Here is a 16,074-nt window from a genome sequence, read left to right on the forward strand (position 1 = left end):
TAATCAAATGGAAGCAACAACCCACAAAACAAAATTCTCCCGCATTAATAACTCCGAAGAAGAATACAACAAGCAAATATCACCGTGGCAGCAATCCAAAGGATGAAAAACAAGCTTGATCAGGCCTTTGATATTGAGTACTTAAAATAAACCTTACAACTGCTTTAAATAACCATATTCATATTCAGCATATTCTCTCAACTTACAAATATTAACTTTGATCTCAATGACTTCACAAAAACACTTGACACATCAGAAACTTGAATTTCAGTGTTTGAAGATAAACGTCTCCAAACTAATACAAAATTACAACTATGCTAACATTTCAACAATCCAAGACAACTCTATGACTTGGTGGCTGGGAAAAAGAGCAATAATTTTCTTATAAGAACAGTTCCAGAAACCCTGGGTGGTGCCAACTTAATGCAAACAATAAAAGACATTTAATTACCCTACTTGGAGATTCTGTATCAGTTAGAAACATAACTATTAAAAGATCCCACCATGCTTTGCAGAGATCATAATCTGATGCTCCCAAGCAAATACATGTGAAACTGCTTAACCATAATGACATCACTTGAATTATGAGAGCAGCTACACTACCACATGGTTCTATTGGTAAGGCCCATGAATATTAATAGTGCAGGATCTTCCTCTTCTTTACGAAAGAGATTGCTTAAACTTTCTCACTTTACTCTGCATATTTAATAAATTCATACATTAACTTTCAAATTCTGTAGCTGGTTAAACTTTCTCTTATATTTAAGTGAAGAAATATCAAGCATACACCTCTGAAGAGGCCAAATCCATTTTAAAGTGCTTTTTAGATTTTCTCCAAAACTTACCTAATCACGGATATGTTGGAGCTCTTTCCCTTTTCATTCTTTCTTTTGGATGCCATAGCTGATTAGCTGAAATTGGAAGAGCTTGATGTTTCCTGATGGTATAACATAAGCTTTCCTTAAATCCCCATTGGAAGCCGCCATATTGATCCATTGTTGCCTAGCAACATTGGCAGTTACTGACTCTCAACACAGTAAAATGACTGATTATGTAATTTTCTCTCTCTCTGTGTATTTCACTTAATTTTTAGATCAGCCATGCAAATAGGGAGTCAAATGATAAGACCGAGAAAAATAGACAAATCTAGCCTAAAATCAAAGCATTCATACTGGAAAATATTTTACCTTCAGCAGTTAATGGTTACAAATAACTATACTACAGAATCATAGTTAATTAGTCAGACAATTAAAGGAGTGCTCATAAATTCTTTTGCCTGTTTTAGTTACTACTCTCTCCTTTCTTTCTGGGTTAAGCTCTAGTGATGTTTATGTTTAAGTGCTATGTTTATTCTTTGCAACTTAGGGATTATTTAACCTCACTCACAATTTTATTGTTTTTTAGGTGCTGTATAACGATAATCTTCTTTGGGAAACCAAACATTTTGTCTTAATACCTGTTGTTTAAACTTAGTGATCCTACTACCTTTATTATTTCTTTCTCTTCTCAATTTAGGTGCATTAATGTTAGGCCTTTTGCGGTGATGGGAACAGAATTTCTCAGCATTAAGTTTTACTGGTCTCTTCTTCTACTTTTTTTGCATCTCAAATAATGTCCCACCATTATCATCTGGAAAAATACTTTATATCATTAGTATTCTCTAAACATAATGGAATAACCTTGAACTGCCACTAAAAATGTTCAATTATGTGTTTTTGTAAATTGACCTAACAATTATGAGTCTAATTGTTAAAAACCGGAATATTAAAGGAATTCAGAATACAAATAAAAGGAAACTTTTTTTTATAATGCAGCTACTTTAGAAATCTGAAATAAAATGTCAGCTTTATACATGAAACAGATATGACCAGAAGCCAGTGGTAACATTGTGGTAACATTGTGGACAAGAAAAGGATAAAATATTGTGAATCATATTGAGAATCAGCTGTTAACGCTACAAATAAACAAGATATAGCAATTATTATTAAAAATACATTTACAAGAATAGGACCATAGGATCATAGGAGGTTACTAGGCTGTCGAACAGGAGGTCATTTCAAGCCTAGCCATATTTTAGATTCAGGTTATGGTACTGGTGGCAGCTTGTATTACATTAGGTGATAACTATCACCCCTAACCAAACTTCTATTTAATCTCTGTCCTTCTTCTATGAAGCTAACTTACTTCTTCCCACAGACTTTAAGTTATTTAAATAAATAAATAAATCAGTAAATAAATAAATAAATAAATAAATCAGTAAGTAAATAAATAAATAAACAAATAAATAAACAAATAAAACACTATTTAATCATTGATGGTTATTGGAGTATGATAGCAGATTCAAGCTGTGATAGATCAAATTTAACCACTAACTGTGGGCATCTTTTTAAACTTAGTTTAGTGGCTTTCTACTTAATAAACAGTGTGCTATAAAAAAACTTATAAACAAAAAGAAATGTTCATAAAAAATGAACAAAAAATAGAACATCTAACTTAAAAGTGTGATCCAATGTTAGAGACTAAGATTAAAGACTATAGCAAACAATTCAATATTTTGTATCTTTCTCAGTTATCAAGTTGCAAAAGTCTAGTTCTAGCAAATACTCTGAATGGGCCCAAGCCCCCTCTAAGCTACTAGCTAAATTAATTCTTATTTGTAAGAACCATTATCCTGTTCAGTATATAATACACTACAATGTAGTTTAATATGATACCCTGGAACAATTTCAGTTTTTGAAAATACTTTTCTCAACTTATATGAGGATGATTCTATACATTTACTCCTGAAGAATTAGAGCTATATTTAAAGCATATGAAATTTGCACTGTTTAACCAAAATAATAAAGATATCTTATTAAAACCTATTCATTTATCTGGAATTATAAAAGCAATCTGAAGACTAACTAATGAAATACAACCCAGTCTTGACAGCTATATTTCTGAATATTACATATAGATCAAGTACCAGCTCTCCAAAATGCTATAAATATTATGCACTTTTATCAGATCTAATGGCATATCTGATATCTACTTAAATAGATCAAAACAATTTTAAACCCTAAAAGTCTTTGGATAAAAAAGCTGATTAGCAGTTATAGATCCATTGCTTTAATAAATCTAGATATAAAATATATGCAAAAATCTATGTAAGGTCTGATGAAGCTGTAAGCGAAAGCGCTAACCATCGTGTGTGCACGCAAATAAATATATTTTATTGGAGGACTATGGACTGAGTCTGAACATTTTTGGATATATGCAATTTGTGATCGAAGTTTTCCGACCTTTCATTTCTTTGCTCCTAGTTATTTTTATTTTTGGTGTTGCAAAAATCTATGTAGATAGACTGAAATAAGTATTACCTTGTATAATTTCCCCTCTTTCAATCTACTTTTCTAACTGATTGACAAACCTCTGATCAGACAACCATTTTTTGAATCTCTGCCTTGTTAATAAAGCCAACATCTACATTTTTTCACTAAATGCATTGAAAGTATTTGATAAAATCCTATTTCCTTTTAGTATTCTCAAAAAATGTGGACGCTCCACTTTTTATCAGTAAAAACTAGTTCAAAACAGGAATGATATAAGACAATGTTACCATAGGTTCATAGGTTAATAGGTTGGTACTAGGCTATCAGTGCTAGGGCCTATACAAGCCTAGCCATAAAAATTCCCTGGCTATTTCTTCCCACACTATTTACTTCCCTGGACCCCTGTCTAGTAGGGCGACTGACGTGATCCACAGGGTGAATTTCCTTTCTCCCATCCAATCGTCAAGGTTCCTTTTGAAGAGGGCCAAAGAAGAACTCTGCTTGACATGTATGGGCAATCTATTCCAGAGTCTGGGGAGTCTCTGAGTCATGAAACCTATCCCTCCAGCATGTTGTGTTTATTGTGATGACAAGGTTTAGATCCCTGGAGTGTGGGGCTCTGAGAGATTGGGATTTCTTTAAGTGTAGCATGTCCAACAGCTCTGGGTTTGACATGGCCTTGTATGTTAAGCAGAGATCACTTCTGAGTAGACGATATGTGACAGAGTATAGCTGGAGTTTTTAAAGGCGGTCAGCGAAGGGCATCTGCTTTAGGTTTGTGATTCTTTTAGTGAGGTATTTCTGTGGCCTTTCCAGTTGTTGCAGATGTCTTGAGAGGTACATACCAAATGGGGCATTGTATTCTATAATCGGTCTAATGAGGGATGAGTACAGTGGGACAATGATCGCCTTTTTTCTGGATGAAAAGACCTTAGTGATGAGGTGTGCCACATAAAAGGATTTCCTGACTGTTGTGGTGATGTGGTTAGCGAAGGTGAGACTACTGTCCACCTGTGTCCCTAAGTCTCTTATCACACTTTTGGTGTTTAGTGTACTGCTACCTATATGGTAATTCACGGATACATGTTTTTTCCCAAAGGGGATAACTATACATTTCTTGGCATTGAGAGTGAGCCTATGGCTCTGGCACCAAGCATCTGTTTCTGTAAGGCCCTTTTGTAGAGTATTCATATCATTTGGGAATTCAGTAATGGCTCCCAGTTTGCAGTCATCTGAGAACTTTGTTAGCCAGAGTCCCTTAGTGTTGGCCTGTACTTCAGAGAAGTAGATGCCAAACAAGAGCGGTCCCAGGACTGAACCCTGAGGTACTCCACTTGTCACTTGTCTGGAGCTGGATTTGGAGTCGGCTACTTTTACAGTGTGGGTTCTATCAGTAAGCCAGTTAGCACCCCATTGGGTGACGTAGAGATTAATGCTCAGCTTAGTAAGTTTATCTATGATTCCAGAGTGGGGGATGGTGTCAAAGGCTTGGCAAGGTCTAGATAGGCTGTGTGGACCACCTTACCCTTGTCCATGGCTCTGGAGACTGATTTGAAGAAGCAAATCAGGTTCAGGAGACACGATTGGCCCTTCACAAACCTAAACTGGGTGGGGTCCAGTGTTTGAAGGTTGCCAATGTTTTTGTTTATAAGTTCCATGATAATACGCTCTATGGCCTTGCAGATAAGGCTTGTCAGACTGATGAGACGGTAGTTTCCGGGATCCAAGGTGGATCCCCCCTTGTGGAGTGGGATAACTGTAGCTCTGTGCCACTCAGTGGGCATGAAACCTGAGGTGAGGCTATGATTAAACATGACACTTAGGTGAGGTGCCAGTTTATATTGTAGTTCATGTAGTACACAGCCCAGGATGTCATCTGGTCCCATGGATGCTGTATTCTTAGCTTTGGAGAGTGCATTTTTTACCTGTGTGGCCATTATTACTGGAATTTGGCAATCTTCCGGTATTGAGATGGGCCATTTAGGGGGTGATAAGGGGGTTGAAGTTGGCACTGAATCGATCTGCCAGGATATTGGCAATATCCTTGGGATCAGTATATTTAATGCCATTCTGTTTTAGCTCAGAGCAGATCTGAGCATTGCCATTTAGATTCTTGACATAGTTATAGAATGCCTTGTGGTTGTCTTTGGAATTTTTGGCAATTTTATTTTTTTAACTAGCTTTGGAGGATTTTATGAGGGATCTCAGTTTCTTACTGAGGCTGGTAAGGGAGTTTTTTGCATCCTGGGATTTTCCCCTTTTCTACAACAGTTTCTTCCTTTTGTTGTAAAGTTTGTTTATGGCAGGGGACCACCAGATTGGCTTCCTTTTTTTGGATGAGAGCATCTTGGTTCTGTTTGAGATGGCACGATTCATGCATGAGTGGATGTGCTCGTACAGTGCCTTAGTGTAGGATTCAGCAGTTGAACGTTCACTTCCCGTCTGCATGGGTGTCATGAAGTTTGTTACTTTTGACTTGAGTAGCATGAAGTCGGCTTTGGAGAAGTTTTTTATGGAGGTTTCCTTACTGGGGGATAGGGGTGGGATATGGATGTTAAGGGTGATTAGCTTATGGTCAGACCTGACTAATGAGGGGGTGACCATAGGTGTGGAGCATCGATTTCCCATGTTGGTAATGACCAGGTCTAGGATATTGGAGCCACTAGTGGGACTATGGATTAGGTGATCCAGGGCATTGGAATTTATGAATTCCAAGAACTGTTGGGCAAAGGTGTTGGGACATGAGTACTTTTCCCAGTTAATGGCAGGGTAGTTAAAATCACCCAGTATTAGGGTGTTTGGTTCTATCTTAATATTTTCCAGTATGTTTAGAAAGGAGTAGTGAGAATCTTGGGGTATGGTGGGGGATCTGTAGCAAGCTACAATTTGGATTGCAGTCTTACCTTGTGTTAGTTGCACCTGGAGAATTTCAGATGCATTGTGTTGGGCAACTAGCCTGGTGGTGTGAATATCCTTGGTGAATATTGACACTCCTCCACCTTTAGTGTTTCGGTCCTAGTTTGGTGGCCGAAAAGTGTGGCACGAATTGTAGACTTGTATTGCAGGGGTGCTGTCTGGAGCCTTGAATCGGGTCTCAGTTACTGCACAGATATCGATGTTCTCCATTTTTAGGAGTGCCTCGAGAGAGTGCATTTTGAGGTTTAGACTTCTGGCATTGAGTAGCATTACCTTCAGATTTTGCATGCTTGTACCTGTTACGGTGGTGGTTTTGTCCTTTGAACTTTGCCTAAAAAAAGACACTATAGGGTGGCAAGAGCCTTAGCCAGTAACCTGAACATCTTTGGCAAAGCATCATGGTCTGTCAATCATATCGTCCCAGGCAGACAGATACTGGATCCCCTTTGAATGACACCAGAAGCTTAGCCAATTAATGAAGTCTATCATTTTGTCCTTATATTGTGGTACCATTCTGGGTGAAGGCAGGATGCTCCTCAGGGCTACGGTCATACTTGCCTGGGCCACATGATCCGAGAGCTCTTCCATGTCTCTTTTCATGTAGTCCAGGGAGGTACGTCTCAAGTCATTCACTCCAACATGGACAATGACAGAGTCATATTTGTACTTGTTGTGGAGTGACTTGAGTGCATGCGTTATGTGGCAGATCCTGGCACCCGACAGGCAGATGACCGTAATTTTTTCCTTGTTCAACCTGGTGAGAGGGACATCAGTGTGCCGGACTATAGAGTCACCTATGACTAAAGTGTTAGGTACATTGTCTTGCCTTAGGGGCTGTTGCTGGGTGGCACACTGGTGTTGTAAACTATGTGACACTTTGGTTGTGATTGGTGTTTGTTTGTGTTTCAGCTTCAGAGGTCCTTGTTGCTTGTGCAGGTTACAGTTAAGGGCCTCTGCATATGTGGATTTAGTGTTTCTATATGTGGGTATTGGTGGTGTGGGTTTAGAAGGGCTATGTGTTGCTTGAGGTGTAGTGTGGGTGTTAACCTTCTCCTCTTGACTGTTTAGCACAATCTTGGGTGGAGAGAGCTTTGCTTCCATTTTGGCTATGTAAGTGCATCTCTCACAGGTTGTAGTGTTGGGTGGTAGAAGGAGAGGGTTGTCTGTGTACATGAAGCAATTGCTACTTTGCCCCAGTATGCCCAGATTCACCAGGTGGACAGGAGAAATCACAGGAAGCTGACCCTTGGACATGCCTGGTTTGGTGCATTTTATTTATTTATTTTTTTTTTCATTTTTTTTATTTTTTTATAAATTACAGGAGCTGTTTTCCCTTACCTTAGCAAGATACTTTGCAATTTTAGGCAGTTTCTCCCTTTCGCTTTAACCTGTATATCAAAGTTTTGTCCTTTAGTATATCTTAGAATTTTAACCATATTATTCCAACTCCCTTGAATTTTAAAATACCATTAACTACTTTATATAAATATCTACCTACCTGTCCCAAGTCTGACATACCTAAACACCAAACACTATCATAGACGTTTTAAAATTTGCTAATTACAATTTAAACCTACACAACTGTCACCTTTTTGTACTCTGTAAGAATAAATTATACAATATAGACTCCAATAAACTTGATGGGCTACCCATTTTGCTATTGATTAAATACTTAGATATTAACTTTACTTCACTTTATCATATGTCTTTTTTATCATATTGCATATAAAAGTGGATTAAATACTGTATAAATACCTTTTATGACATGCAAAGGTAGCAGTCTACCTTCTAGTCTTTCCTTTCATAAATTGCAATTGTCAAAATGAACTTCTTCTCAAGAGTATTATTCTATTTTACTTCTACCAAATATAAGATTTGCAAACTTTTCTTTAATAAACAAATTATTCATTTTTCTAAATTTCTATCGTACCTAAAATGTATTAATGCATTAGAATTTCATATTATAAACTAGGCTGTCTAAAACAACAAGGGACTATGAGTGTACTAAATTTCTATCTATACTAACTATGTAATTGTAAGATCCTCTTTGCTTCTGAAAGCTATCTATTTTATTCATATTATATCGACATGGAGGCATGCATGGGTACATATGTGGCATACATACATAAAATGATCAAATGCAACCTAAAGACAGTGCCCTGTCTCATAACAAAATATATTAAAAAATAAAAGTCAATGCAATGATTAAACATTACATAGACCACTTTCAAAAACCAAGATAAACCCTTAACTTAAAACAAACAGCTTCCTTATTCCAACCTATCCATAACAATCCAAATATTTTGATCAGTAATAAAAGGATTAATGTAATATCATCACTACTACTTATAAGCTGTACAGTTCTGGATTTCATAGGACAGAATCGAAATCCCCCCCAAAAATCATCCTAAAATTACGTTTACTTAATGGCTACCTTCTGTAGTACCACTAATATTAAATACATTAAAAATCATCCACTTACTTTAGAACTGAAAAGATTTCCAAGCTAGACCTTTTCTTTTCAGTAAATATCTTTGCAAGCTCCCAAATCAATATTCTGCAACATATAATAAATACAAGACAAAAAGTTTATAACACCAACATTGTTAAAATCATGGCGCATATGTAATTCTTAACCTTTCACTAATCAAACTGTTAAATAATTTCTTTAATGTTAGAGCATATTCATTTCAAAAAGCTATAATAAATTTATGATATACAATGATGCTTATAAGACCAAATGTAATAACACCCTTTCTGATGCCTGGACAACTTGTAACACACCCAAAGCTGACCTATTCTATATTTTATGTGAATGCAACCCCACTAAATAATTATGGTCCATAATATTCCAGAAGATGCAAAACATTATTCACAAACTAAAACATATCTCCTGGCAATTTGCTCCATTATAGTTGCCTTGTGAAAAATTAGAATTAGTGCATGTATAACTATTAATAGTTATTTTTGGCATGAATAAGTTATATATAACTAAAAATGGTGCTCACTATCTTCTTTAACATGGTCTGGATTTATAATAACATTGTTTAAACATCATAAGGTTATCAAATAAGTTTGCAAACATTATCTATATTCAAGGCATGTAATTTAGTTCTAAATATCTCAAATTAAGATATAATTAGTCCAGTCCTTTTTTTCTTTTGCATGAAAGCCATATCCTTTTCCAGCTGCCATTTGACACTGAGTGTATAGCCATCAATCTGTCCATCTACAACCCCTTTTTCCATTTTTGTAACACGGGGTCGGAGTGTCACTTCAACAGTGAAAATCATATAGAGTCAAGGTTCACACCTCAAGATGGCTTACCCTGCAGTAGCTGTTCTTAAACACCACACATTCACACACACACTCACACCTATGGCCAATTAGTCTGTATAATCCACCTACTGCATGTCTTTGGACTGTGGGAGGAAACCAGAGCAACCAGAAGAAACCCACATGAGCACAGGGAGGACATGCATACTCTATACATCCTGTAAATTTAAATTTATAGTATATAGTTTTGTATAGGTATTTTGTGCATTTTCTAAACTTGTTGCTGTGTTTTTTTATTCAGTTCTTTTCAATTTCTATATTATTGATCAACTTATTGTTATATTTGCAAATCTTGTTATGAATAACTGGTTCTTAAATTTTAAAGTAAAAAGTATTTTTAGGGGAAAAACAGAACTCAAAAAGGAGCAGAAGGTGACTGTTTTTTTTTTCATGCACTTAGCTTCTTATTGGATAACCTTTAACTGGTGTAAACATAAGCTGAAGAGTTAAATAAAAAGCCCATGGTTTCAGACAACAAGAGCAATTAACTGAAACCCTTACCTTGACTTTGAACAATTGGAACTTATGCAGTCCAATGTGGTGCTCAGTTTCTCTCACAGAAGGACAACCAGGATTTAATTTCAAAAGTTGGATCATTTGAAAAGCCAAAAAGTAAAAAAAAAAAAAATAGCTGTTTGCTAGAATTACTGGATAAAGGTTTTAAAACCCTAATTCACTTTAACCAGATGCTGGGACAGAAACAGCACAGACACTGCTTTGAAACACTTTAGTGATTAAAACAGTTATAAATAGTTATAATAGATGCAAACTATTAACTCAAGACAGAAAACCAGGAAGAAAATGGCTACGGCAGATACAGGCTGTAATGTGCAGTGACATGTGCCTGCTCAGTTGTGAGGCTGAGGGCAACATGTTGGAAATATTCTTATCTTGTACATACGTATGTGAGTCTAGTTTTGCACTACTGTCTGTATTTTATGTGTACGAAGGTAGTTTTTTACTTGTATTCCTCAGCACAATCAAGTGAGTTTGTCTGCATATTACCCAATGGCTTGTGCTACATTAATTGCACTATTTGTAGACAATCTTCACTTATGCCATCCTTCCCAATTTGCCTTCCTTCTGAAGGTCATGATGTTGGCAGTGAGCCACAACTGTGTCGACTGCTGACAGGCCCTGTTCTATGTCTGGCTGTGACTTCATTAGGTGAGATGGCTGGGAGTGTCACATATGGGGGTGTTGCCAGCATGGCAGGTAGTGCAGCTTACCTTCCTGTTTGAACCCACCCAACAATACAACAAAATGCAGTTGGCAATGCTATTACAAGCTGGTAAGGTGATACTATGTCAGTGATAGAGTACATTGAAGGGTATAGCAAATGCTCTTGACTAATATGCCCCTGTCACTGGGCAAACAAAGAATGGTGTGACCCCTGCAACAGCAATTCTGACCCACTGCAACAATCTGATGGGTTATATTGACAACCTATAGGCTGATCAGAAACGTACTCAATGAACATATGCCAATCTATCTCTGACAATGTGTACCCCTTCCTACTGAGTCACAACTCATCACTTGTTTGTTGTCCATTCCTCTTTATCACCATGTTTTCGCTATCTGTTCATCTTGTAGTGAAAATGTGTTTTCAAACACCATCATTATTTAAAAATAATTTTATAATACATTTGACTGGTTAGAGTTGCATGCCCTGTGATATATAAGCTGGTATAGCTATTTTATCAAAGATTGTGTTGTGTGTTCATTATTGCATTAATGTTTTGTAGACTCAAACTAAGCTATCTATAATAACTGTAGTCGTGTGTATGCATATGTGTGTCTGTGCCTGTCTGTTTCAAACAGCAAACAAGGCCAGCAGGCTTTTATTTTGTATAGTACAGGTTCCAAGATGAAGGACTATTAGAACAAAAGCAGCTGATGCCAAATAAACAATATTGTAATTATTTCTTAAAAAAATGATAAATATCCAATTAAAATTGTGACATCTTTGTAATAATCAAAACATCTTAAAATAACATAAGCCTAGCGTGTTACAATTGACCAGAAAAATGTCAAAGGTTGTCAAGTGGATGGACTGACAGTTGTAAAGTAATACTTCCATATTTGAAAATAAAAAAAATAAAAATTGTTGCTGGTAATTAAAAAATAAAATGTCATCTGCTTTTCTTATAATGTCATTAACAAAACAATCTTCATCAAGGCCTTGTCTTCCACTCCATGCGTGTACACATCCATCCATTTGTCTGTTCAGTTTTATGTTGATTGTTTGTCTCCACTGCCTACCTTATTAACATACCACCATTCTTGTCATCCCATTTATCTCTCTGTGTCTAACAAAATTTATTGGCAAGTGTTGCTCATTGACTCATTCAACAATCACTGCAACCTTCTCAAGGTATCAAACTGTCTACCCTTCCAACACAGAGCCACTTTACTCCTTAATATACTTCTATTTAAATTTGCCTTTGGTAATCAAGATTCCTCACTCTGAATGAAAGTAGCCATCAAGCATTCAACTTCAAGGATAGCAACAAGGAAGGCTAAATGTGAATGTCTTTTCATGGAGGTTAAAAAAGTCGTTAACTGGTAATGACTTGCTTTTCCATTACCTGCTGCAAAGCACTTGTAAACTGCTTTTTACTGCACTACACATACTGAGGGTGAATCCTGTTCTACATTGTTGTAAACAAGTTGTTCTAAACATTTTAATATTCTGTTATGTATGTTTGCAAGTGTTGTATTTGTTGCACATTACAAAGTGTTTCTGTTAACATTTGTATAAAAAAACGTGTTCACATTGTCAATTTAACATAGTCTGTTTTTAATTTTGAATGTAGCTGTTTCTGGGTGCCAACACCATGACTGAAAAGGGTCAATAGACCAGGTCACCCACCTGAATAACAAATAGGAAAAACACACTTTTTACTTTAAAATATTCTGTTCTCTTGGACAATAATTCCTAACAGTAATGAATAAGTGAGCATTTATGGACTGGTGGTCCTCCTCTTTTTACTAAATAACTTGCACATTTTATGTGCATAACAATTACTGTATGTTAGTATTCATATTTACCAGACTGAAAATATAAATGAAAAGGGACAAAATAAGTTAGTGTGAGCATATTACTTATTTATAAATATGACAACATTAAAGGGCGGAAAGCTTCAGAATTTGCCTTCACTGCTACTACTTCTGATTCTTGAAACAAGCAGTCAATCTGCTGTTAGAGAAAAACTTGACTTTCTACCTCCTATTTTGAAGACTGGCCTCAACTTCATTTTTCATATTATACAGTAAATAAAACAAAAATAAAAGGATCTCATCTGTTTAGTCAAAGTCCATTGTTTTTCTGGGATATTATTTATATTATATTGTTCACAATCTTAAGATACATTATGAATGAATGGGCATTTAAAATCTTTAATCGTTAATATTCAACACTGCGTTTTATCGTGCAGAATGCTGTAAGTAATTATAATGAAAAAATAAAGCATGTCATTGAAACTTAGAAAAAAATATGATTTTGCTGTAGTCTGCGGAAGAGTAAATATTGGAACTCCATACTATTCTTTCTGTCTCCATTCGGTAGACTTATGTAGCAGTGGTCTGATTTCTCAAATATTGCATGTAATTGACATTCACCATGGGAAACCAGTAAGTACTGACAGCAAACCAAGGCCTTACTTCGCTCATCCTTTATATAACTGCTAGGTGTCAGAAACAAGCTTGATCTTACTGGTTCAATATATCTGAGATTTGTTTCATCATTTTAATCATGGTTAGAGCATCAGGGAGCCTTTTACACTGTGGATCACTACTTAACCCAAAGGCCAAAAAAAGTCAATATCATCAGAAACACTGTTTTCAAAGAAAAAGCAAAAGGAAAAAAAAACACATTATCTGTATCTTCTTAACATTCAGTTTCTAGACAACTATAGGAATGGAAAATCAATAGTCGCCCAGGTGCTGCAATAACAAAAGAAAAAATGTTTGTTCTTCTTGCAAATTGTACATCTTCTAGATAGCTTGAAAATCTAAGCTCAAATAATGATCATTTAAAAACATGTTTTCCAAATTGTCATAATTGTATCAGTTACAAAGCAAAAGGCATCTGTTTTATGGATGATGAATGTAAGTTAGCAAAGCTTGAAAGTGATGCTTCATTTTTTTCTATTATGTGCATGATTAATTTACTTAATGTTCACAACAGCAGTACTGTGCTTATTTTAGTTGAGCATTCAAAAATATAAGTGCTTTAATGTATTAAGATGCCTTTTTTCATGGACAACATTATTGTACCACCTCTGCATAACAGGTGAATTAATGTATGGTGTTTGCACATTTTTGCCAATCTTTCACAAGTTCAACAAATGCCATTAAATGCACCTTTAACGTGACAGCAGTCCTATATCATCTTTTTCATTTTTGATCTCATATCTTTTGGTAAAAATATGCAAACACACACATATTCACACAGATATATGCAAATTCACATAGCTATATAAACAGTGTGTGTGTGTGTGTGTGTGTGTGTGTGTGTGTGTGTGTGTGTGTGTGTGTGTGTGTGTGTATTTGTGTGGGCGTAGGTGTGTGTAATGATTAAATGATTATATATTTATAGATACTTACAAACACATACACACACACACACACACACACACACACACACACACACACACACATACACGACACACATAGTTAGATGCATGTGTTGATAGGTGTATTTTTATATGACTACACACACTCAGATGTTGTATGTGTGTGTCAGGTCTATATAAGTTTATCAAATTAACTATTCCCCAAATACGTCTTCATCAAACCCAATTAAATGAATCTTAATCCATCAAACAATCAATTTAATAAAATACTATTCCCAGGGTAAACAAGTAAGCCAACCTAGTGACCACAACAAAAACAACACTATTTAAAACCCACCCAATGCAAGGGGCTGTGTCCACCCGCCTGACTAAATACACCAACTCTGAAATTGTAGTACAGTGGGGAAAAAGACAAAACCCCGATAATGGCCCGCTGTTTTCTCCCCTGGGAAAAACTTCGCTGACATGATCTTTTGACGGAATAAGATTTCACTCAATAGAGTTTAACAAACAGGTGCTTGTAAGTAGTGCATTTGATAATCTGATAAGGACCCATGTGTGTTTGTGTGAATGTGTCTGTTTGTGCACGTGTGCACGCGTGTGCACATGTGTGTGTGTGTGTGTGTGTGTGTGTGTGTGTGTGTGTGTGTGTGTGTGTGTGTGTGTGTGTGAGTGTGTGTGTGCATGTGCATTTTGTGTTGATAAATTTGGGTTACAGTTCATTTGCCAAAGGCATTAATATTAAATGCCATTTAGTTGAAAAAAATTCTGAAGATGATTCCCATCAATCTTTGAGGGTTGCAATTTTATCCACTGTTGTGTTTTTGACACAATTGGTATATGTAAACTTAGTAGGTGGGGGTGTCACTCCTCCTGCATGGATGGTGCAATGGAGCTTTTTGTTGAATTTAAGTGTTGGTCAGCATTTGTTTTCCAAATGGCTTTTAATATAAATACCTTTGCTAATGACACAAACCCAAGAAATATTTATTTACAGAGCAAAGATATACATACTCACAAATATAAACATACATTTCACCTTGCAAGAATACCACACTGTAAAAACAAAAAAACATGAAATCACACACTAGCCAGTAGTAAGGTACAAAAATGAGTGCTTTCATTCCATTTCATTTTTATGGAACTTCATTAGATTACAGACAAGTGTTAACAAGACCTTTATGTACATCTTTTTGTCCTATATTAAATAACTAAAAATGTAGGTACTTAAAGTGACATTGACAGTGGGGTTATCTACATGGCATCATGCTTGTTGTGCCCTGCATTTTATATAGGTAATAATGAAAACAGTTTCAAAACTAGAGTTTACCAACATCTTTATGCCATAAAAAGGGACAATTTTACTAATGCTCTGGCCAGACACTCAGGTGAATGTAAGACTTTTAAGACATTCATTTTCTGTGTGTTGGAAAAGGTTTATAGAAATACTAGGGGTGGTAATTGCTCTGCTAAAGTGAAGTCTAGGGAAGTATACTGGCAGACTATATTGAATGCTATTCAATCTCCAGGTTTAAATGACCATAGCAGTTTGCAATTAAAAACTGATGAAATATGAGGTATCACATTTAACTATTTTTATGTATTTTAAGCACCTGTGTTTTTAGTTAATTAATATAGGATGACAATGTTATATAAAGGTCTTTTTAGCACATTTTGTATTCATTATTTATTAAATTTCTGAAACAAACGTACAAACCCATATAACAAGAAACATAAACAAAATCATAACAATTTACAACGGTCCACAACAAAATTAAATTAAAAAAAAACAAACCTTTAATACTTATCTAATAAATTGCTTAATTTTAGCCAATATCTATATTGAGATGTAATATTAGATGTATTCATTTTTAAGGTAAACAGTTCCTTTTTGCAAATATTTTTAGCCAAACAAATAAATTCAGTAAAAGATA

The sequence above is a fragment of the Protopterus annectens genome, chromosome 4.part0, assembly GCF_019279795.1.
Source record: "Protopterus annectens isolate FY-2018-M chromosome 4.part0, PAN1.0, whole genome shotgun sequence".
NCBI classification, from domain to species: Eukaryota; Metazoa; Chordata; order Ceratodontiformes; family Protopteridae; genus Protopterus; species Protopterus annectens.